Raw genomic sequence first — 24,766 nt, 5'->3', positions numbered from 1 at the left:
TTCCCCCTTCTATTTGCAGTGAAGTGATAGGAATATTCACCGGGATCTTGTATTTTAAATGTTGAAATTCAAGCCAGCTTTTACACTCTCCTCTTTCATCCTTATTAAGAAGCTCTTAGTTCCTCTTGCTTTCTTCCATTAGAGTGGTATCACCTGAATGTCTGAGGTTGTCGATTTCTCCCAGCAATCTTGATTCCAAATTGTGATTCATACAGCCCAACATTTTGCATGATGTATTTTGCATATAAGTTGAATTAGCAGAGTGACAATACACACCTTTGTCATACTTCTTTCTCAATTTGGAACCAGCCAGTTGTACCCTGTTTGGTTCTAACTGCTGCTTCTTGATCTACATACAGGTTTCTCAGGAACTAGTTAAGATGGTCTGGTATTCCCGTCACTTTGAGAATTTTCCACAGTTCGTTATGATCCACACAATCAAAGACTTTAGCATAGTCAATGAAGCGGAAGTAGATATTATTCTGGAACTCCCTTGCTCTCCATGATTGAATAAATGTTGAAAGTTTGATCTCTTATTCCTCTGTACCTTTTCTAAATCCAGCTTATACATCTGGAAGCTCTTAGTTCACATATAGCAGAAACCTAGCTTGAAGGATTTTGAGCATAAACTTGCTAGCATGTGAAATAAGCATAATTGTATGGTAGTTAGAACATTCGTTGGCAATGCTCTTCTTTGGGATTGAAATGAAAACTGACCTTTTCCAGTCCTCTGGCCACTGCTGAGTTTTCCAAATTTGCTGGCATATTGAGTACAACAGTTTATCATCTTTTAGGATTTGAAATAACTCAACTGGAATTCCATCATCTCCACTAGTAATCTCCACTAGTTTGTTGGTAGTAATGCTTCCTAAGGCCCACCTGACTTCACACTCCATGATGTCCAGCTCTAGGTGAGTGAGCACACAATCATGGTTATCCAGGTCAATAAAACCTTTTTTGTATAGTTCTTTTGTGCATTTTTGCCATCTCTTCTTAATCTCTTCTGCTTCTGTTATGTCTCTACCGTTTCTGTCAGTTACCATGCCCATACTTGCATAAAATGTTCCCTCAGTATCTCCAATTTTCTTGAAGACATCTCTAATCTTCCCGATTGCATTGTTTTCCCCTATTTCTTTGCATTGTTTGTTTAAGAAGTCCTTCTTATCTCTCCTTGTTATTCTCTGGAACTCTGCATTCAGTTAGGTTTAATCTTTCCCTTTGCCCCTTTCCTTTCACTTCATTTCTTAGCTATTTATAGAAACCTTCGCAGACAACCAGTATGCCTTCTTGCATTTATTTTTCTTCGGGATGGTTCTGGTCACTGATTCCTATATAGTGTTGTAAAATTCCACCCATAGTTCTTCTAATCCCTTAAATCTATTTGTCACCTCCACTGTATAATCATAAGGGATTTGATGTAGGCCATACCTGAATGGACTAGTGCTTATTCCTACTTTCTTCAGTTTAAGCCTGAATTTTGCAATAAGGAGCTAATGATCAGAGCCACAGTTAGCTCCAGGTCTTATTTTTACTGACTGTGTAGAGCTTCTCCATCACTGGCTGCAAGGAACAAAATCAATCTGATCTCAGTATTGACCATCTGGTGATGTCCATGTGTGTAGAATCATCTTTTGTTTTGTTGGAAAAGGGTGTTTGCTATGACTAGCATGTTCTCTTGACAAAACTCTTTTAGACTTTGCACTCTCATTTTGTACGCCAAGGCCAAATTTGCCTGTTTTTCTGGGTATCTCTTGACTTCCTCGGTTTGGGAAGATCCCCTGGAGAAAGGAAAGGCTACCCACTCCAGTATTATGGCCTGGAGAATTCCATGGACTGTATAGTCCATGAGGTTGCAAAGAGTCAGACACGACTGAGTGACTTTAACTTTCCCTTGACTTCCCTGGGCTTCCCAGGTGGCGCTAGTGGTCAAGAACCCACCTGCCAATGCAGGAGGTGTCTGAGACAAGCGTTACATCCCTGGATCAGGAAGATCCCCTGGAGGAGGGCATAGCAATCTGCTCCAGTATTCTTGCCTGGAGAATCCTATGGACAGAGGAGACTGGCAGGCTACAGTCCATAGGGTCGCAAAGAGTCAAACACGACTGAAGCAACTTACCACACTTGTCTTCCTCCCTTTGCATTTCAATATGCTATAATGAAAAGGACATCTTTTTTGATGTTAGTTCTAGAAGGTGTTGTAGATCTTCACAGAGTCAGTCAACTTCAGCTTCTTTGGCATCAGTGGTTGGGGCATAGACTTGGCTTACTATGTTGAATGGTTTGCCTTGGAAATGAACCTAGATCTTTCTGTTATTTTTGAGGTTTTACACAAGTACTGCATTTCAGGCTCTTTTGTTATGAGGGCTACTCCAGTTTGTCTGAGTGATTATTTCCCACAGTAATAGATATAATGGTCATCTGAATTAAATTCACCCATACCCTTCCATTTTAGTTCGCTGATTCCTAAGATGTCATGGTAAATCTTGCCATCTCCTGCTTGACTATCTAACTTACCTTGATTCATGGACCTAACATTCCAGGTTCCTATGCAGTTTTGTCCTTTACAATATCAGACTTTGCTTTCACCACCAGACACATCAACAACTGAGCATCATTTGCACTTTGGCCCAGCCTCTTCATTCTTTCTGTAACTCTTAGTAATTGCCCTCTATTCTTCCCCAGTAGCATATTGCATACCTCTGACCTGAGGGACTTGTCTTCTGATCTAATATATTTTTGCCTTTTCTTAATGTTCATGGGATTCTCGCAGCAAGAATACTAGGGTGGTTTGCCATTCCCTCCTCCAGTGGACCACATTTTGTCAGAACTGTTTACTGTGACCCATCCATCTTATGTGGAGCTGCACAGCAATGGGTCATAGCTTCATTGAATTATGCAAGTCCCTTCACCATGACAAGGCTGTAATCCATGAAGAGAATGTGTGTTGGTGTGTGGGTGTATGTATGTATGTGTGTGTGTCTGTGTGTGTGTGTGTGTGTGTGTGTATATATATATATATGTATATATGTATATATATATATATATATATATATATATATAGTCTGTGTGTGTGTGGTCCGTTGCTCAGTGGTGTCCAACTGTAGCTTGCCTTGCTTCTCTGTCAATGGAATTTTCCAGGCAAGGATATTGGAGAGGGTCTCCATTTCCTACTACCCAGGGAATCTTCCCAACCCAGGGATTGAACCTTCATTTCTTGTGTCTCCTGCATTGGTTTCTTTTCAAGTGCATCACCTGAAAAGCTCAAACCCACATTCTCCTGCATTTCAGGCAGATTCTTTACCACCGAGTCACCAGGGAAGCCCCTATATATTTATTGCATGCATGTGTGCTAAGTTGCTTCACTCGTGTCTAACTCTTTGGAACCCTATGGACTATAGCCTGCCAGGCTCCTCTGCCCATGGGATTCTTCAGGCAAGAATACCAGAGTGGGTTGTCATGCCCTCTTCCAGAGTATCTTCCCAATGCAGTATCTTCAAACCCATGTTTCTTAGGTCTCCTGCATTGTCAGATGTGTTCTTTACATGCTCATTCAGAAACAGCATGAAATCATGCCATTTGCAGCAACATAGTAGAGTTTTACACACCAAGTGGAGTGAGTTATACAGAAAAAGACAAATATATTATATCACTTATATTAATATATGGAATCTTAAAAAAATACAGAGGAACATACTTATAAAACAGAATTAGACTCACAGAGATAGAAAACAAGTATGGCTACAAAATGGGAAAGGGGGTGAGGAATAAATTAGGAATTTGGGATACTATTAAGTATTTGGGATCCATACTTACTACTAAAATAAGTAATAAGAACCTACTGTATAGCACAGAGAACTATATTCAATATCTTGTAATAATTTATAATGGAAAAGACTGAAAAAGAAAAAAAAAGTACATGAATACATGTATAACTGAATCACTGCTGTACACCTGAAATGTAAATAAACTATATACTTCAATAAAAAATTAAAATTAAAAAGAACCTTTTGGAAAGCAAAAATAACAGAAGAAAAGGAAAATATATAATAAGGATTGAAGATTACTTAAATAACTGTCCTGTAGATTAAAAAACAAAAAATTTTAAAAGCGAGTATAACTAAAATAAAGAGTTAAGGTATGCTTGGTGGGACCAGGTCTTGGTGCTGAAATTTGGACATCCATGAGTGTTCACTCTGATCAGTATTTTCTGGGGCTTTTGCTACCAGTATCCTTGCTCTCACAGTGGGCTATAGTCAAAACATGGCTCCCCTTGAGACCCTCTAAAACCTCTAGGAAAGTGTACCAAGGTTTCTATGGAAGTACTGCTTTGTGATGAGCCCCAGTGCGTGTGAGACCTTGTGTGTGCCCTCCAAGAATGGAATGTCTGTTTCTCACAACCATGTGGAACTCCTGCACTCAAGCCCTGCTGTCTTTCAAGGCCAAATGTTCTGTGGGTTCTTCCTCATAGAACCTCTAATTTCTAATGAAATTAGAAGACAGTTGCTTTTTGGCAGGAAAGCTATGACAAACATAGACAGTGTTTTAAAAAAACAAAGACATCACTTTACTGACAAAGGTCTGTATAGTCAAAGCGAGGCCTTTCCAGTAGTTGTGTATATATGTGGGAGTTGGACCATTTCTGTTTTTGTGCAGTACCATACTGTCTTTATGACTACAGCTTTGTAGTATAATATGAAGACTGGGAGGTCGATTCTTCCAGGTCCATTTTCCTTTCTCAAAATTGCTTTGACTATTCAGGTGTTTTGAGTTTCCATACAAATTATATTTTTAAAAAATTGTTCTAGTTATGTAAAAAATGCCATTGATCATTTGATAGGGATTACAGTGAATCTGTAGATTGCTTTGGATAGTATAGTCATTTTCACAATATTGATTCTTCCAATCCAAGAACGTGGTACATTTCTCCATCTGTTTGTGTTCTCTTTGTTTTCTTTCATCAGCATCTTATAGTTTTCTGCATACAGGTTTTTTGTCTCTTCAGGTAGGTTTATTCTTAGGTATTTTATTCTTTTTGTTGCAATAGTGAATGGTATTCTTTCCTTAATATTTTTTCTGACATTTTATTGTAAGTATATAGGAATGCAAGGGATATCTGTGTATTAATTTTATATTCTCTGCCTTTACTGAAATTGGTTATTGTCTCTAGTAATTTTCTGGTTAACATCTTTCAGATTTTCTATCATGTCATCTGCAAACCGTGAGTTTTACTTCTTTTCCAATCTAGAATCCTTTTACCTCTTTTTCTTCTCTAATTGTCATGTCTCACACTTCCAAAATTATACTGAATAATAGTGGTGATAGTGGGCACCCTGTCTTTTTCCTGATCTTGGAAGAAATGCTTTCAGTTTTTCCACCATTGAGAATAATGTTTGCTGGGGGTTTGTCATAAATGGCCTTTATTATGATGAGAAAGGTTCCTTCTATTCTGATTTTCTGAAGACTTTTTATCATAAATCGGTGCTGAATTTTATCAAAATCTTTCTCTGCCTCTATTGAGGTGATTATATGGTTTTTATCTTTAAATTTGTTAATATGATGTATCACAGAGGTTGATTTGCATGCATTGAAATACCCTTGCATCCCTGGGATAAACCCCACTTGATCATGGTGTATGATCCTTGTAATGTGTTGTTGGGTTTTGTTTGCTAGAATTATTTTGAGGATTTTTACATCTATGTTCATCAGTGATATTGGCCTGTTATTTTCTTTTTTGTGTGTGGCATCTTTTTCTAGTTTTTGTAACAGCATGATGGTGGCCTTGTTGAATGAAGTTGGGACTTCTTTCCCCTCTGCATTTTTTAGAAGGGTTTGAGGAAGATGGGTGTTAGCTGTTCTCTAAACATTAAAAAAAAAATTCACCTATGAATCCATCTGGCCTTGGACTTTGGTTTATTCAAAGTTTTTTTTTTTTTTTTTTTATCACAGTTTCAATTTCAGTGCTTCTGATTAATCTCATATTTTTTATTTCTGGTACAGTCTTGGAATGTTGTATGTTTCTAACAATTTGTCCATTTCTGTCCATTTTTTGGCATATAGCTGCTCATAGTAGTCTCTTACGATCCTTTGTATCTCTACATTATATGTTGTACTTCTTTCTCATTTCTAATTTTATTGATTTGAGTCTTCTCCCCTTTTTTGCTTGAAGAGTCTGGCTAGTGGTTTGTCAATTGTTTATCTTCTCAGGAACAGACTTTTAGTTTTCTTGAACTTTGTGATTATTTCCTTCATTTCTTTTTTTTTTTCCTTCATTTCTTTTTAAGTTATCTGTACTCTGATCTTTATCATTTCTTTCCTTCTACTAATGTTATGGGTGTTTTGTTCTTTTTCCAGTTGCTTTAGGTGTAAGTTTAGGTTGTTTGATGTTTTTCTCATTTTTTCAGATAGGCTTGTATTGCTGTATACTTCTCTCTTAGCACTGCTTTTACTGTATTCCATAGGTTTTGAAATGTAGTGTCTAGATTGTCATATGTTTCTAAATATTTTTTATTTCATTGATTTATTCAGTGACATTTTGATTACTTAGAATTGTAATGATTAGCCTCCATGTGTTTGTATTTTTTTAGTTTTTTTTTTTTTTTCCTGCAATTGATATCTAGTCTTATAGTGTTGTGGTCAGAAAAAAAATACTTGATACAATTTCAATTTTCTTAAATTTACCAAGGTTTGATTTTTGCCCAACATGTGATCTATCCTGTAGAATGTTCCATATGCACTTGAGAAAATTGTGTATTTTTCTGCTTTTGAATGGAATTTCCTATAGATATCAATTAGGTCCATCTAGTCCAATGTGTCATTTAAAGCTTGTGTTTCCTTATTTTCTGTCTGAAAGATCTGTCCAGTGGTGTGAGTGGAGTGTTAAAGTCCCCTACTATTGTTGTGTTACTCTAATTTTCCCCTTTTATGGTTGTTAGCATTTGCTTTATGTATTGAGGTGCTGCTATGTTGGGTGCATGTATAGTTATAATTGTTATATCTCATTTTATTTATTTTTTTAAATTTTATTTTATTTTTAAACTTTAGATAATTTTATTAGTTTTGCCAAATATCAAAATGAATCCGCCACAGGTATACATGTGTTCCCCATCCTGAACCCTCCTCCCTCATCCCTCCCCATACCATCCCTCTGGGTCGTCCCAGTGCTCTAGCCCCAAGCATCCAGTATCGTGCATCGAACCTGGACTGGCATCTCATTTCATACATGATGCAGTGTCTTTTCTGTCTCTTATAATGGTTCTTATTTTAAAGTCTATTTTATCTGATGTGAGTATTGCTACTCTCACTTTATTTTGAAATCAATTTGCAGCTCCTCGCTTTCAGTCTAAAGTGGGCTCATATCAACAGCTTATATAGGAATTTTGTTTTTGTATCCATTCAGTCAGTCTGTGTCTTTTGGTTGAGGCATTTACTCCATTTATATTTAAGGTAATCCTTGATATGTATGTTACAATTTAGTTTATTGCTTTTGGTTGGTTTCTGTAGGTCTTTTCTTTCTATTTCCTATCTAGATAAGTTCCTTTAGCATTTGTTGTGATGCTGGTTTGCTGATGCTGAATTCTCTTATCTTTTGCTTAACTTTAAAGCTTTTGATTTCTCTGTCAAATCTGAATGAGATCCTTGCTGGGATGAATAATCTTCTTTGTAGTTTTTTTTTTTTTTTTTTCCTTTCATTACTTTATTTTTTTTTTCAGCACTTTTTTTTTTTTTTGATAAAGTTAATGCCTTTTATTGCCATACCTCATTTTACTGTGCTTTGCTTTAGTGAGCTTTATAGATACATGTTTTTTTTTTTTTTTTGTTAATTTTCTGTTTAGTTGATCTATCCATAAGTATGAGTGGGGTATTAAAGTCTCCCACTATTATTGTGTTATTGTTAATTTCTCCTTTCATACTTGTTAGGATTTGTCTTACATACTGCAGTGCTCCCATGTTGGGTGGATATATATTTATAATTGTTATATCTTCTTCTTGGATTGATCCTTTGATCATTATGTAGTGACCTTCTTTGTCTCTTTTCACAGCCTTTGTTTTAAAGTCTAATTTATCTGATACGAGTATTGTGACTCCTGCTTTCTTTTGGTCCCAATTTGCATGGAAAATCTTTTTCCAGCCCTTCACTTTCAGTCTGTATGTGTCCCCTGTTTTGAGGTGGGTCTCTTGTAGACAACATATGTAGGGGTCTTGTTTTTGTATCCATTCAGCCAGTCTTTGTCTTTTGGTTGGGGCATTCAACCCATTTACGTTTAAGGTAATTACTAATAAGTATGATCCCGTTGCCATTTACTTTATTGTTTTGGGTTCGAGTTTATACACCATTTTTGTGTTTCCTGTCTAGAGAATATCCTTTAGTATTTGTTGGAGAGCTGGTTTGGTGGTGCAGAATTCTCTCAGCTTTTGCTTGTCTGAAAAGCTTTTGATTTCTCCTTCATACTTGAATGAGATCCTTGCTGGGTACAATAATCTGGGCTGGAGGTTATTTTCTTTCATCATTTTAAGTATGTCTTGCCATTCCCTCCTGGCTTGAAGAGTTTCTATTGAAAGATCAGCTGTTATCCTTATGGGAATTCCCTTGTGTGTTATTTGTTGTTTTTCCCTTGCTGCTTTTAATATTTGTTCTTTGTGTTTGATCTTTGTTAATTTGATTAATATGTGTCTTGGGGTGTTTCTCCTTGGGTTTATCCTGTTTGGGACTCTCTGGGTTTCTTGGACTTGGGTGATTATTTCCTTCCCCATTTTAGGGAAGTTTTCAACTATTATCTCCTCAAGTATTTTCTCATGGTCTTTCTTTTTGTCTTCTTCTTCTGGAACCCCTATGATTCGAATGTTGTAGCGTTTAATATTGTCCTGGAGGTCTCTGAGATTGTCCTCATTTCTTTTAATTCGTTTTTCTTTTATCCTCTCTGATTCATTTATTTCTACCATTCTATCTTCTAATTCACTAATCCTATCTTCTACCTCTGTTATTCTACTATTTGTTGGCTCCAGAGTGTTTTTAATTTCATTAATTGCATTATTCATTATATATTGACTCTTTTTTATTTCTTCTAGGTCCTTGTTAAACCTTTCTTGCATCTTCTCAATCCTTGTCTCCAGGCTATTTATCTGTGATTCCATTTTAATTTCAAGATTTTGGATCAATTTCACTATCATTATTTGGAATTCTTTATCAGGTAGATTCCCTATCTCTTCCTCTTTTGTTTGGTTTGGTGGGCATTTATCCTGTTCCTTTATCTGCTGGGTATTCCTCTGTCTCTTCATCTTGTTTAAATTGCTGAGTTTGGGAGTCCTTTCTGTATTCTGGCAGTTTGTGGAGTTCTCTTTATTGTGGCATTTCCTCGCTGTGTGTGGGTATGTAGAGGTGGCTTGTCAAGGTTTCCTGGTTAGGGAAGCTTGTGTCGGTGTTCTGGTGGGTGGAGCTGTATTTCTTCTCTTTTTTCAGTCGCGCTATGGGGAGGGAGGGAGGGATGCTGCAAACAAATGACACTGGCATGCGCCCGCAGTGCCTCAGCCACACTGGGTCTGCCCCCGCTCACGGCGCGTGTAGCCTCCCTGCCCACACTGCTCGGGCTCTAGGTTGTTCCGCCGGGAACAATCCGAGGCTGGCCCTGGGTTGCATGCACCTCCCAGGTCCAAGCCGCTCAGGTTCAGGCACTCAGGTAGTCCTCAGAGGCGCAGACTCAGTTGGGGCTGCGTTTTGTGCTCTTCCCAGGTCCGAGCAGCTCAGGTGATGAGGTGTTTGGCGAGCGCCAATGCTGCGACTTATCACCTCCCCGCCACTTGGTTATCTGGGTGTAAAACCGGCGCACCTTCTCAGGCAGATGTTGACCGTCCAGACCCCCAATAAGTTTTAGTTAGCAAAGAAGCCAGTTTTATAGATAATGTCTCTCTGGGGCTGTGATTGCCCCCTTCCGGCTCTGGCTGCCTGTCACCGGAGGGGGAAGGTTTGCAGCCGGCTACCTCTGTTTAGTCCTTTGTTCCGTGCGTGGGCTGGCGGTATCTTAGGTTAGGGCTGGCTTTTCGCATGGTAGATATCCCACAGTCTGGTTTGCTAGCCCAAATTATTTCACTCAGATAGTGCTCAGGGTATTCAGGCCAGATTCTTACTCTCAGCGATGCAGCCTGCGCCGCGCCTCCCTACCCAGCCCCCGCTTGCTAATGGCGGATGCAGGCATCTGCGCTGCTTCTCCGCTGGAGGAGTTACCGTAGGGCTCGCAATCTGCGAGTTTTAATTGTTTATTTATTTTTTCTCCCTGTTATGTTGTCCTCTGTGCTTCCAAAGCTCGGCACGGATTCGGCAGTGAGAAGGTTTCCTGGTGTTTGGAAACTTCTTTCTTTTTAAGACTCCCTTCCCAGGACGGAACTCCGTCCCTCCCTCTTTTGTCTCTTTTATTGTCTTTAATATTTTTTCCTACCTCCTTTCGAGGAGTTGGGTTGCTTTTCTGGGTGCCTGAGGTCCTCTGCCGGCATTCAGAAGTTGTTTTGTGGAATTTACTCGACGTTTAAATGCTCTTTTGATGAATTTGTGGGGGAGAAAGTGTTTTCCCCGTCCTACTCCTCCGCCATCTTGGCGCCTTCCCTTTCATTACTTTAAGTATATCCTTCCACTCACTTCTGACCTGCAGAATCTCTACTGAAAGATAAGCTATTAACCTTATGGGGATTCTCTTGTATGTTATTTGTTGCTTTTCCCTTGCTACTTTTAATATTTTTTTTTATTTGTGTTTAATTTTTGTTACTTTGATTAATATGGGTCTTGGCATGTTTCTATTCGGATTTACCCTGTATGGGACTCTATTTCCTTTCCCATGTTAGGCAAGTTTTCAACTATAATCTCCTCAAATATTTTCTCTATTTTCTCTTACCCTTTTTCTCTTATTCTTCCTGGACCCTTTTAATTCTAATGTTGATGCACTTAATGTTGTCCCAGATGTCTCTGAGGCTATTTTCATTTCTTTTCATTATTTTTTCTTTATTCTTCTTTGCTTCAGTTATTTCCACCATCTTATCTTCCAGCTCTCATATCCTCAGTTATGTCTGCCTCAGTTATTCTGTGATTGGTTTCCTCTAGTGTATTTTTTTTATTTCAGTCATTGTGTTTTTCATTGCTGATTGTTTGTTGTTCTTTATTTCTCCTAAATCCTTGTTAAACATTTCTTGCATCTTCTCAGTCTATGCCTCCATTCTAATTATCTGTGCCTCCACTTTATTTCTTAGATCTTGAATCATCTTTACTATAATTACTCTGAATTCTTTTTCAGGTAGACTGCTTATTTTCTCTTCTTTTAATTGGTCTTTTGGGGTTTTACCAGGCTTCTTCATCTGCTACATATTTCTCTATCTTTTCATTATGTTTAATTTACCATGTTTGAGATATTCTTTCTGCAGTCTGCAAGGTCTTAGTTCCTTTTTACTTCTGGAGTCTGCCCCCAGTGTGTATGTTTGATCCAGTGCCTTTTGAAGGTTGCCTGGTAGGGAGACTGGTGCCTGTGTTCTAGTGGGTGGAGCTGGATATTATCACTCTGAAGGGCTGTGCCGTGTTCAGTGGTGTGTTTTGGGGTGTCTATGAACTTGGTATAGCTTTTGGCAGCCTGTCTGCTAGTGGGTTGAGTGTGTTCTTCTTTTGCTAGTTTTTTGTGTTTTTTTTTGTTTGTTTGTTTTTTTAAACCATGAGGTGTCCTGCACTAATGCTTGCTGGCCTTTGGGTGGGGCCAGGTCTTAGTGCTTAGATGGAGGTCTCTGGGAGAGCTCTTGCTGATTAATATTTCATGGGATTGGGCATTCTCTGATGGTCCAATGTCATGGATTTTGATCTGCCACCTCTGAGGTTCAAGCCAAGGCCCTGTCTACATCAACACGACTCCACAAGCCATACAGTACAGAAAACAAACAGAAAGAAATGGGAAAAAAATCAAACATACAAACAAAAAATATAATGTGCAGACAAAACCCCAAGACAAATGGTAGAAGCAACACTAAACAAGAATAAATGAAGAAACTCTCTCACTGAAACTCAGAAATGGAAAAGAGATAAAAATAATTAAAAGAGGAACCAAAAAAGAAGAGAGCAATCAAACAAATTAACAAACCCATCAATGAAAACACACACTAAAACATAGTTTAGCAAAAAACAAAACCAAAAACATGGGAAAATGCAATATAATATATAGAGAGAGTAGGAGTAAGAATATTTTCCTGTGGCCTCAGTTGTCAGTGTCCTCAACCACAGTGAACTCCACCCAATCTGCCTATACAGAAAAACTGCCAATATGTCTTGGAAAGTCTCTGGATCTGCTGTGGGCATTGTGGAGTCAGCTGAGACTCATGTCTGGCCTTACTCCAGCTTGTATTTGCTTCCAAAGTCCACAATTATCCCGAAAATTCACAGCTTCAAGCCAATTGTAGGGATTTAATTTTCTGCTCCTGTGACTGCACAGTCAAATTCTGTTTCTCTTCTTTGGTCACATAGCCCCTGGTGCTCACCTTTGGTTTTGGCCCCTTCTGTGTTGGTAGGCTGCCTCCTGCATCTCTTCCCCACTCAGAAAAGATAGGGTGAAAGCAGTGACTGATTAGGCCTCACTTGCTTACTCAAGCCAGAGAGAAGGAGGAATACAGCAGACACAATTGGAATGTGCAGGGAGTGCTTGCCACAGTAGAATCCTGCAGGAAGTTTCTACAGCTTGAGGTGGGTTGTGTTCTCTCTCAGGGAAATTGGCCCTGAGTCACAGGTTCTTTGGCAGTTCCAGACTGCAGAGGCTTGCTGGTTAGGTGTAGGCAGTGACCTGTGCCTGTTCACAGCTTGGTGGCAGCTGCAGCAGCCATCACACCCACCTCTGGGGTCAGGGACCATAGCCATGTCCTGCCCCTTACCTCTGGCATCTCACAGGTTTTGGCATTAGCTAAGCCATGTGCCCATCTCTGGGGTCCAAAACCACAGCTACAGCTAGTCCTGCCTCTGGCACCCATGCAGGCTTTGATGGTGGCTGGCTGGCGTGCCTACCTCTGGGGTCACAGACCACGGCCTCAGCTTGCCCCACCACGGCACTCACCAAGGTGGTGTCCTGCCATCTGTGATCACATGGAGTTAGAGTTTCCCCTGACAGTGATCTAGGGTTTCCCTGGTGGCTCAGATGGTAAAGTGTCTGCTTGCAGTGCGGGAGACCCGCGTTTGATCCCTGGATTGCAAAGATAAACCTGGAAAAGGAAATGGCAACCCACTCCAGTATTCTTATCTGGAAAATCCCATGGGCAGAGGAGCCCCCAATAGGCTACCTTCCATGGGGTCACACAGAGTCGGACACGACTGAAGTGACTTAGCAGCAGTAGCAGCATTGACTTATGATGTTAAGTATCTTTTCATATGCCTATTTGCCATCTGTAGATCTTCTTTGTTGAGGTTTCTGTTAAGATCTTTGACCTATTTTTCAGTTGGGTTGTTTGATTTCTTATTGTTGAGTTTTAAGTAGTCTATGTATATAATTGGAGAAGGAAATGACAACCAACACCAGTATTCTTGCCTGGGGAATCCCATGGACAGAGGAGCCTGGCAGGCTACAGTCCATGGGGTCCCAAGAGTCTGACGTGACTTAGTGACGAAACCACCATATATATATTGGATACCAGGTCTTTATCAGACATGTGTTTTGTAAAGAATGTCTCCCATCCCATAGCTTCTCTTCTCATTCTCTTGATAGTGTCTTGCACAGAGTTAACTTTTTTTAATTTTAATGAAATCAAAATTCTCAATTTTTCCTTTAGCAAGTCTTTCTTTGATGTTGTCTCCAAATTGTCATAACAAAACCCAAGATCACCTAGGTCTTCTGTGTTGCCCTCTAGTAATTTTAGAGTTTTGTTTTATATTTAAGCCTCTAATCCATTTGATGTTAATTTTTGTGAAAGGTATAGGTCTCTGTCCAGATACATTTTTGCATGTAGATGTCCAGATTTTTTTCAACATCATTTATTAAAGACTATCGTTTCTCTTTTGTAAAAGATAAGTTGATTGCATTTGTGTGGATGTATTTCAGCCTTCTCTATTTTGTTCCATTGATCTATTTGCCTATTCTTTTGCCAGTACCACAACTATAATGATTACTATGGTTCTATAGTAAGTCTTGAAGTGCGCTGGTAATGTCAATTCTCCAACTTTGTTCTTTCCCTTTAAATATTCTGTTGGCTATTCTTGGACATGTGCCTTTTCATATAAACCCCATAATATTTTTTGATATCCATAAAATAACTTGCTGTGGTTTTGATTGGGATTGCCTTGAACCTGTGTGTCACATTGGGAATAACTAACATCTTGACAACTTTGAATTCTCCTGATCCTGAGCATGGACTATCCTTTTATTTAGATCATTATTGATTTCTTTCATCTGAGTTTTATAGAATCCTAATATTGCTTTTATACATACTTTGTTAGATTTATACCTAAATATTTCAAGGTTTTTTTTTTTTTTTTTTTTTTTGCTAAACTAAATGGTATTGTGTTTTTAATTTTAAATTCTAATTGTACATTTCTGATATAGAAGAAAGCAAATGGCTTTTGTATATTAGCTTTACTGTATTAATAATCCCTCACAATAATTCCAGGTTTCTTTTGGTTATTTATTTGGGAATGTCCACATAGGCAATCATGCCATCTGTGAAAAAAGATAGTTTTACTTCTTTTTTTCACACTCTGTATACCTTTTATTTTCTTGTCTTAATGCATTAAGTAGGACTTACATTACAGTGTTCAACAGAAATGGTACAATGAGACATATTTGTGTTGTTTCTGATCTCAGCAAGAAAACATCTAATTTAACACCATTAATATGATGTTAGCTATAGATTTTATGCAGATATTCTTTATTAATTTGGGAAAATTCCCCTTTATTCCTAGTTCTCTGAGACTTTTTAACTAGAATGGGTGTTGGATGTTTGTCAATCACTTTTTGGCATCTATCAATATGAAGATGTGATTTTCTTTCTTTAATCTATTTATGGGATGGTTTACATTAATTTGTATTTCTATGTAGAAACCACCCTACATACCTGCAATAAATCCTTCTTGGTTGTTGTGTGTAAGTTTTGTTTTTTTTTTTTTTTTTAATATATTATTGGTTTCAACTTGCTGATACTTTGTTGAGGATTTTTGTATTCATTGATTTTTAACTAGTAAACCTGAAATAAAATTCACTTTGTCTTAGTGGATAATTCTTATTATATGTTGCTGAAATTTATTTGTTAATAATTTTCTGTCTCTATTGATAAGGCAGATTGAACTTTAGTTTTCTTTTTGTGCAGATAGCTGGTTTTGCTGTTAAGGTAATGTTAAGTTCATAGACTTATTTGAAAAAAAAAACTATTGGAAGAAATATGTAGAACGGGTGTTAATTCATCTTTAAATGTTGATAGAATTCTCCTGTGTAAACTTTTAGACCTGGAATTTGGGGAGTATAAATTATGTATTAAATTTCCTTGATAAGCATAAGATTTTTCAATTATCAATTTTATTTTTGGTAAATTATGGTAATTTGTGTCTCTTCAGGAATTTACCCATTTGATCTGAATTATCAAATTTCTGTGGGTTTAGTAATTTGTAGTATTACCCTTTTTTGCCTACAAGTTCTGTAGTGCTATTTCTTGTTATTCTTGATATATTAATCTGTATTCTCTACCTTTTCTTTTTTCAGTCTTGCTAGAATTCTGCCAGTTTTATTGATTTTTTCCAAAAAACTACTTTTATTTTATTTTCTCTATCATGGTTCTGTTTTCAGTTTCTTTGATTTCTATTTGGCATTTGTTATTTACTTTCTTCTACTTGCTTTGAATATATATTTTTAATTAATTAAGGCTAATTACTTTACAATATTGTGGTGGTTTTTTCCATACATCAGCATGAATCAGTCATGAGCATACATGTGTCCCACCATCCTGAAGCCCCTTCTACCTCCCTTCCCACCCCATCCCTCTGGGTTGTTCAGAGCACCAGCATTGAGTGCCCTCCTTCATGCATCAAACTTGCAATGGTCATCTATTTTACATATGATAATATACATGTTTCAATGCTATTCTCTCATATCATCCCACCCTTGTCTTCTCCCACAGAATCCAAAAGTCTGTTCTTTACATCTTTGTCTCTTTTGCTGTCTTGCATATAGGGTTGTCATAATCCATCTTTCTAAATTCCATATATATGCATTAATGTACTGTATTGGTGTTTCTCATTCTGCCTTACTTCACTCTGTATAATAGGCTCCAGTTTCATCCACCTCATTAGAACTGTCTCAAATACATTCTTTTTCTATAGCTGAGTAATATTCCATTGTGTATATTTACCACAACTTCCTTACCCATTTGTCTGCCAAAGGACATCTAGGTTGCTTCCATATCCTAGCTATTGTAAACAGTGCTGCGATGAACATTGGGGTACATGTGTCTATTTCAATTCTGGTTTCCTCACTGTGTGTGCCCAGCAGTGGGATTGCTGGGTCATATGGCAGTTCTGTTTCCTGTTTTTTAAAGAATCTCCACACTGTTCTCTATAGCGACTGGACTAGTTTGCATTCCCACCAACAGTTTTCTCCACGCCCTCTCCAGCAATTATTGTTTGTAGACTTTTTGATGGTAGCCATTCTGACCAGTGTGAGATGGTACCATTTCTGTGATAATGAGTGATGGTGAGCTCTTTTCATGTGTTTGCTAGCCATCTGATGTCTTCTTTGGAGAAATGTCTGTTTAGTTCTTTGGTTCATTTTTTGACTGGGTCATTATTTTTTCTCGTATTGAGCTACATGAGCTACTTGTATATTTTTGAGGTTAATTCTTTGTCAGTTGCTTTGTTTTCTATTATTTTCTCACATTCTGAAGGCTACCTTTTCACCTTGCTTATTGTTTCCTTCGTGTGCAAAAGCTTTTAAGTTTAATTAGGTCCCATTTGTTTATTTTTTATTTTTATTTCCATTACTCTGGGAAGTGGGTCATAGAGGATCTTGCTATGATTTATGTCAGAGAGTGTTCTGCCTATGTTTTCCCCTAAGAGTTTTATAGTTTCTGGTCTTATATTTAGATCTTTAACCATTTTGAGTTTATTTTTGTGTATGGTGTTAGGAAGTGTTCTAGTTTCATTCTTTTACAAGTGGTTGACCAGTTTTCCCAGCATCACTTGTTAAAGAGATTATCTGTTAGCCATTGTATATTTTTGCCTCCTTTGTCAAAGATAAGTTGTCCATAGGTGTGTGGATTTATCTCTGGGGTCTCTATTTTGTTCCATTGATCTATATTTCTGTCTTTGTGCCAGTACCATACTGTCTTGATGACTGTAGCTTTGTAGTGTAGTCTGAAGTCAGGTACGTTGATTGCTCCAGTTCTTTTCTTCTTTCTCAAGATTGCTTTAGCTATTCAAGATTTTTTGTGTTTCTGTACAAATTGTGAAATTATTTGTTCTAGTAAAGTTGCAGAATATAAAATTAATACACATAAATCCCTTGCATTCCTGTGTTAGTATTGCATATTAACAATGAGAAAACAGAAAGAGAACTTAAAGAAACCATCCAATTCACCATTGCAGTGAAAAGATTAAAATACTTAGGAATGAATTTACCTAAAGAACAAAAGATATATATATATATATATATATATATGTGTGTGTGTGTGTGTGTGTGTGTGTGTGTGTGTGTATACATACATACATATATATACATATATATATTTAAAAAATTGATGAAAGAAATCAAAGATGACACAAATAGATGGAGAGATATACCATGTTCTTGGATTTGAAGAAACAATATAGTGAAGATGAGTATACTACTCAAAGCAATCTATAGATTCAACACAATCCCTATCAAGCTTTGGATATATTTTGCCCTTCTTTATCTAGATCCTTGAGGTAAGAGTTTAGATTATTAATCTGACACTTCTTTTCTAACATAAACATTTAGTGGCATAAATTCCTTCTTCAATGCTGCTTTAGCTATGTCTCACATATATTTATATGTTGTATTTTAATTCAGTTAATTGTATTTTTATTTCCTTTGAGTCTTGTTCTTTAACTCAATGATCATTTATGAATGTGTTGCTTTTTTTTTCCAAATGTGTAGTGATTTTTGCTATCTTTATGTTTTTGATTGCTAATTTGATTTCATTTGTCCAATTCGGAGTACAGAAATGTTTTTTTTTTCCTCCCTTTCCCTCTGCATTTGCAATATAATTACCTTGAATATTTCCTCTATATACCATGAGAACCACTTAAGACAGTGATCTAATTTTTACTTCATTCATCAACATAATTTAGAAAAGTCAAGAAAATGAATACCCTTATATTTAATACATAATTTTATATTCCAATTATTCTTTATTTCTAATGTTCCAACATTACTTCTTTTATCATTTATTTTCACCTTTTTAATTTGAAAGTCACATCTCGTGATTTTCATTTGCATTTCCCAGATGATTAGTGATGTTGAGCACCTTTTTATATACCTGTTGGCCATCTGTATGTCTTTGTAAAATTGTCTAATCAGTTATTCTGCCTATATTTAAACTGGATTCTTTGCCTTTTGCCTACTGAGTTGTATGAATGCATTATATGTTTTGAATATTAACTCCTTATTAGATACATTATTTGCAAATATTTTCTCTCTTTTCATAAGTTGCCTTTTGTTGATGGTTTCCATTTTTGTTCAGAAGATTTTTATTTTGATGAATTTAACTTAATTTTTGTCTTTGTTACCTTTGCTTTTGGTGTCTAATCCAAAAAATCTTTGCCAAGGCTAATGTCAAAGTGCTTGAACCTTGTGTTTTATATAGAAGTTTTATAGTTCAGGAATTAAATTTAAGTTTTTAATCCATTTTGAATTTATTTTTGTGCCTGGTGTAGGAAAGGGGTTTATTTTCATTCCTTTGCATGTGGAAGTCCACTTTTCTTAATATTATATATGTTTTATAAATTAAGGATTTCTTTTATTTTAATATGAACAGTATTTCCTTGAAATAACAATATATTTTCCCCCATTGGGCAAAAAAAGAAAAGTATTATAATGACACATGAAAATTATTTCAAAGTACCTGCAAAAGAAACCAACACAACACTGTAAAAATAAGAAGAAAAATTCCTAATACTATATATTAAAGGGACTATTCCTTCCCCATCATTTATTCTTGACTCCTTTGTCATAAATTAATTGACCATATGTACATGGGTTTATTTCTGGACTCTACTCTGTTCCATTCATTTGTGTGTTTTTACATCATACCATTTTGATTACTATAGTTTTGTGACTATAGTTTGATATCAGGAAGTGTGATGCTTCCACCTATGTTCTTATTTCTTAAGATTGCTTTGGCTATTTGCAATCTTCTATGGTTCCATGCAAGCTTTAGTATTTTTTTTCCTATTTCTGTAAAAAATACCACTTGAATTTTGATAGGGATTGCATTATATCAATAGATTGCATTGATTACTATCGAAATTTAATGATATTAATTCTTCCAATCCATGAGCAAGGAATAACATTTCATTTATTTATGTCTTCTTCACTTTCTTTCATCAACATCTTACAGTTTACAATGCACAGATCATTCACCTCTTTGGTTAAACTTATTCTAAATTATTTTATTCTTTCTAATGCTTTTATTTACAGTTTCATATTAGGATTGTTTTCTTTATTTCTCTTTTTAATAATTCATTTATATATATGTAGAAATGCACAGATTTTTGTATGGTAATTTTGTATTCCATAAGATTATTGGTATGGATTTGAGAGTTGGACTATAAAGAAAACTCAGCGCCAAAGAATCGATGTGGTAAAAGAATTGAAATGTGGTGTTGGAGAAGATTCTTGAGAGTCCCTTGGACTGCAAGGAAATCCAACCACTCAATCCTAAAGGAAATCAGTCCTGAATATTCATTGGAAGGACTGATGCTGAAACTCCAATACTTTGGCCACCTGATGCAAAGAACTGACTCATTTGAAAAGACCCTGATGCTGTGAAAGATTGAAAGTGGTAGGAGAAGGTGACGACAGAGGGTGAAATGGTTGGATGGCATCACTGACTCAATGCACATGAGTTTTAGTAGGCTCCAGGAGTTGGTGATGGACAGGGAAGTCCATGTGTCTCAGATGAAGATATAAGATTTATATATATATATATATAGTTTTACTGGAGTGAGGGTGATCATAGGATTTTTATTCTTCAATTTGTTAAAGTAGTGTATCACATTGCTTGATTTACAAATGTTGAGCTGTCTTTGTGACTCTGAAATTAATGTAATTTGATCATGATATATGATCATTTTTATATATTTTTCAATTCAGTTTGCTATATATATATAATATTCCACTATGTATATATGTATATATTATCAGATAAATAATATATGATTATATACATATATAATTATATACATGTATATACATGTTATGAATGTATATATTAATTATGTTGTTCTTTAGTCAGTAAGTTGTGTCTGACTCTTGCAACCCCATGAACTGTCACCTGCCAAGCTCCTCTGCCCATCAGATTTCCCAGACAAGAATGCTGGAATGGGTTGCCATTTCCTTCTTCAGGGGATCTTCCTAACACAGAGTCAAACCTGCACTGACCCATCAAGGAAGCCCACATATTAATTATGTATATATGTATATATTTACATATATGTAATTATATATGTATATAATCTCACAACTTTTTTGATTCATCTGTTACTTCTATATCTTGGCTATTTTAAATGTTGCTGCTATGAACACTGGGGTACATGTGTCTTTTTGAATTACTGTCTTTGTTTCCATTGATGTAAACTCAGAAACAGAATTGCCAGATCATATGATAGTTCTGCAGTTTCCCAGGTGGCATCCGTGGTAAAGAGCCCACCTGCCAATGCAGGTGACATAAGAGACTTGGGTTAAATCCCTGAGTTGGGAAGATCCCCTGGAGGAGAACATGGCAACCCATTGCAGTATTCTTGCCTGGAGAACCCCATGGGCCAAGGATCCTGGCAGGCTCTAGTCCATAGGGTCACAAAGAGTCAGAAACAACTGAAGCGACTTAGTACATGATAGTTCTGTTTTAGTTTTGGAATAGACTCCATTCTATTTTCCATTGTGACTGCACCAATTTACATTCTCACCAACAGTTTACTACTGTTTGAGTTTCTTCTCATCCTAACCATCTCGATTTTATTTTTGTATATGGTGTGGAAAATGTTCTAATTTCATTCTTTTGCACATAGCTGTCCACTATTCCCAGCAACACTTATTGAAAAGACTATCTTTTCCCATTGTATAACCTTCCTTCCTTTGTCATATTATTTGACCATAAGTTCATGGGTTTATTTCAAGGTGGTCTATTCTGTTCCATTGATCTGTGTGTAGATTTTTGTGTCAGTATGATATTATTTTGATTACTGTAGCTTTGTATTATAATCTGAAGTCAGACAGCATGATATCCCCCCAAATTTGTTCCTTTTTCTCAAGATTCCTTTGAATATTTGGGATCATTTGTGATCTATACAAATTTTAGGAACTCTTTGTTCTAGTTCTGTGGGAAAAAAATGTCGTGGGTTTTTGGTAGAGATAGCATTATTTGTGTAGATTACTTTGTGTACTATGGCCATTTTAACAACATTAATTCTTCTAATCCATGAATATATGATATCTTTCCATTTGCATGTATCATATTCAATTTCTTTCACAAATATTTTATAGCTTTCAGAGTATATGTCTTTCAATTCCTTGATTAAATTTATTCCTAGTTTATTTTTTATCATTTTTGATGCAGTTGTAAAAGGTATTATTTTCTTGTATTATCTTTCTGATAGTTCATTATTAGTGATAGAAAAGCAACAAATTTTGTATATTAATCATGTATCCTATAGCATTACTGGATTCATTTATTAGTTTCAATAGGGTTTTGGTGGAGATTTTAAAGTTTTCTGTATATAGTATCATGTTATCTGAAAATAATGACAGTTTTACTTATTCCTTTCCAATTTGGAATGTATTTTATTGCTTTTTCTTATCTGACTGCTGTAGCTGAGATTTCCAATAATATGTTAAATGAAAATACCAGCATCCTTATCTTTTACCTGATTTTATAGGAAGTGATGAAATCTTTTCACCATTGAGTATGATATTAGATGTAGGTGTTTCATAAATGGCCTTTTAGGCTGAGACATTAATGAGTGTTTTTATCATATTACCAATAACAACATCAATGAGAGTTTTTATTATATATCGGAGTTGAATTTTGTCAAAAGCTTTTTTGACATCTATTGAGGTGATCATAGGATTTTTATTCTTCAATTTGTTAAAGTAGTGTATCACATTGCTTGATTTACAAATGTTTAGCTGTTCTTGTGACTCTGAAATTAATGCAACTTGATTATATAATAATTTTTATATATTTTTGGATTCAGTTTGTTAATATTTTTAAGGTTCTTTCATTTGTATTCATCAAAGACATTGACCTGTAGTTTTCTTTCTTTCTTTTTTTTTTTTTCCTAGTGTCTTTTTCTTATTTTGATAGCAAGGTAACGGTGACTTCATAAGGTGAATTTCGGCGTGTTTCCACTGCTTCAATTTTTTGGAATGGCTTGAAGAAAGATATTAGTGTTTCCTTTTATGTTTGGTAGAGTTCCTCTCTGAAGCTGCTCAGTCCTTAACTTTTTTCTGATGGAATTATATATTACGAATCCAGTATGACTACTAGTGAACAGTCTGCTCTAATTGCCTGTTTCTTCTTGACTCTGTCTTGTCAGGTTGTATAATTCTAGAAATTTGTCCATTTCTTCTAGTTTGTCCAATGTGTTGGCATATAACCATTCATAGTACTCTCTTATGAGTTTTTATACCTCTGTGGTATTAGTATTTGATTATTCTTATGTATTTCTTATTTGGATTATTTTACTGCTCTCTCTTCTTCATGAGACTAGCTAAGGGTTTGGCACTTTTGTTATTTTCCAAAAAGATCGAATGGTTTCATTGTTCTTTGGTTCTATTATTTTTCTATTTTATTATTTCCTCTCTGATCTTTACTGTTTTCTTCTTTCTGCTAACTTTTTTTTTTTTTCTAATTCCTTTAGGTGGTATGTTAAGCTGTTTGAGATTTTTCTTCTTTCCTAACGTAGGCCTATATCACTAGAACTTCTTTTCTTGCATCACATAGATTTTGGAAAGTTATTTTTCCTTTTTCATTTGTCTCGAGGTATATTGTGAAATGATCTTTGATTTCATCATTAACAAACTGGTATTTTAGTAGCATGTTTAGTCTCCATGTTTTGTTTTTTCCAGTTTCCTTCCTGTGATTGATTTCGAATTTCATACCATTGTAGTTGGAAAATCTAAACTTGATATAACGTCTGTCCTCTTGACCTTGTTGAGATTTCTTTTGTTACTAAACATGTCATCTATCCTGATGAACATTTTGTGTACACTTGAAAAGAGTTTATATTCTGCTATTTTGAGATGGAATATCCTGTAGATAACAAATATCTGATCCAACTGGTCGAATTTATCATTTAAGGCTCAGTTCAGCTCAATAGCTCAATCATGTCTGACTCTTTGCCAGCCCATGGACTGCAGCATGCCAGGCCTCCCTGTCCATCACCAACTCCAGGAGTTTACTCAAACTCACATCCATTGAGTCAGTGATGGCATCCAACCATCTCATCCTCTGTCATCCCCTTCTCCTAACACCTTCAAACTTTCCCAGCATCAGGGACTTTTCTAGTGAGTCAGTTCTTTGCATAAGGTTGCCAAAGTATTGGAGTTTCAGCTTCAGCCTCAGTCCTTTCACTGAATATTCAGAACTGATTTCCTTTAGGATGGACTGGTTGGATCTCCTTGCAGTCCAAGGGACTCTCAAGAGCCTTCTCCAACACCACAGTTAAAAAACATCAATTCTTTGGCACTCAGCTTTCTTTATAGTCCAGATCTCACATCCATACATGACTACTGGAAAAACGGTAGCTTTGACTATACGGACTTTGTTGGCAAAGTAATGTCTCTGCTTTGTAATATGCTATCTAGGTTGGTCATAACTTTTCTTCCAAGGAGCAAGTGTCTTTCAATTTCATGGCTGCAGTAACCATCTGCAGTGATTTTGGAGCTCCCAAAAATAAACTCTTTCACTGTTTCCATTGCTTCCCCATCTATTTTCCATGAAGTGATGGGACCAGATGCCATGACTTTAGTTTCCTGAATGTTGAGTTTTACCCCAAATTTTTCACTCTATTTCAGTTTCATCAAGAGGAACTTTAGTTCTTCTACAGTTTCTGCCATAAGGATGGTGTTATCTGCATAACTGAGTTTATTAATATTTCCTCCCAGCAATCCTGATTCCAGCTTGTGCTTCATCTAGCCCAGCATTTCTCATTATGTACTCTACGTATAAGTTAAATAAGCAATATGACAATATACAGCCTTGATGTACTCCTTTCCCAATTTGGAACCAGTCTGTTGTTCCATGTCCAGTTCTAACTGTTGCTTCCTGACCTGCATACAGATTTGTCAAGAGGCAGATCAAGTGGTCTGGTATTCCCATCTCTTTCAGAATTTTCCACAGTTTATTGTGATCCACAGAGTCAAAGGTTTTGCATAGTCAATAAAGCAGAAGTAGATGTTTATCTGAAACTCTCTTGCTTTTTTTGATGATCCAACGGATGTTTGCAAGTTGTTCTCTGGTTCCTCTGCGTTTTCTAAATCTAGCATGAACCTCTGTAAGTTCACGGGTCACGTACTGTTGAGCCCTGGCTTGAAGAATTTTG

The 24,766-nt window shown here is 36.3% G+C and overlaps 1 protein-coding gene across 3 annotated transcripts in view; it reads left to right on the top strand.

Moving 5' to 3' along the window:
• Positions 1-24,766, top strand: part of LOC133243097 (uncharacterized) — a 440,860-nt gene that overhangs the window by 344,297 nt on the left and 71,797 nt on the right. The gene's annotated exons all lie outside the window — the stretch shown is intronic.

This window comes from Bos javanicus, chromosome X (genome assembly GCF_032452875.1).
Source record: "Bos javanicus breed banteng chromosome X, ARS-OSU_banteng_1.0, whole genome shotgun sequence".
In the NCBI taxonomy this organism is placed as follows: domain Eukaryota; kingdom Metazoa; phylum Chordata; class Mammalia; order Artiodactyla; family Bovidae; genus Bos; species Bos javanicus.
Note: the sequence above shows the minus strand (reverse complement) of the source record. Positions and strands in the feature narration are given on the sequence as shown.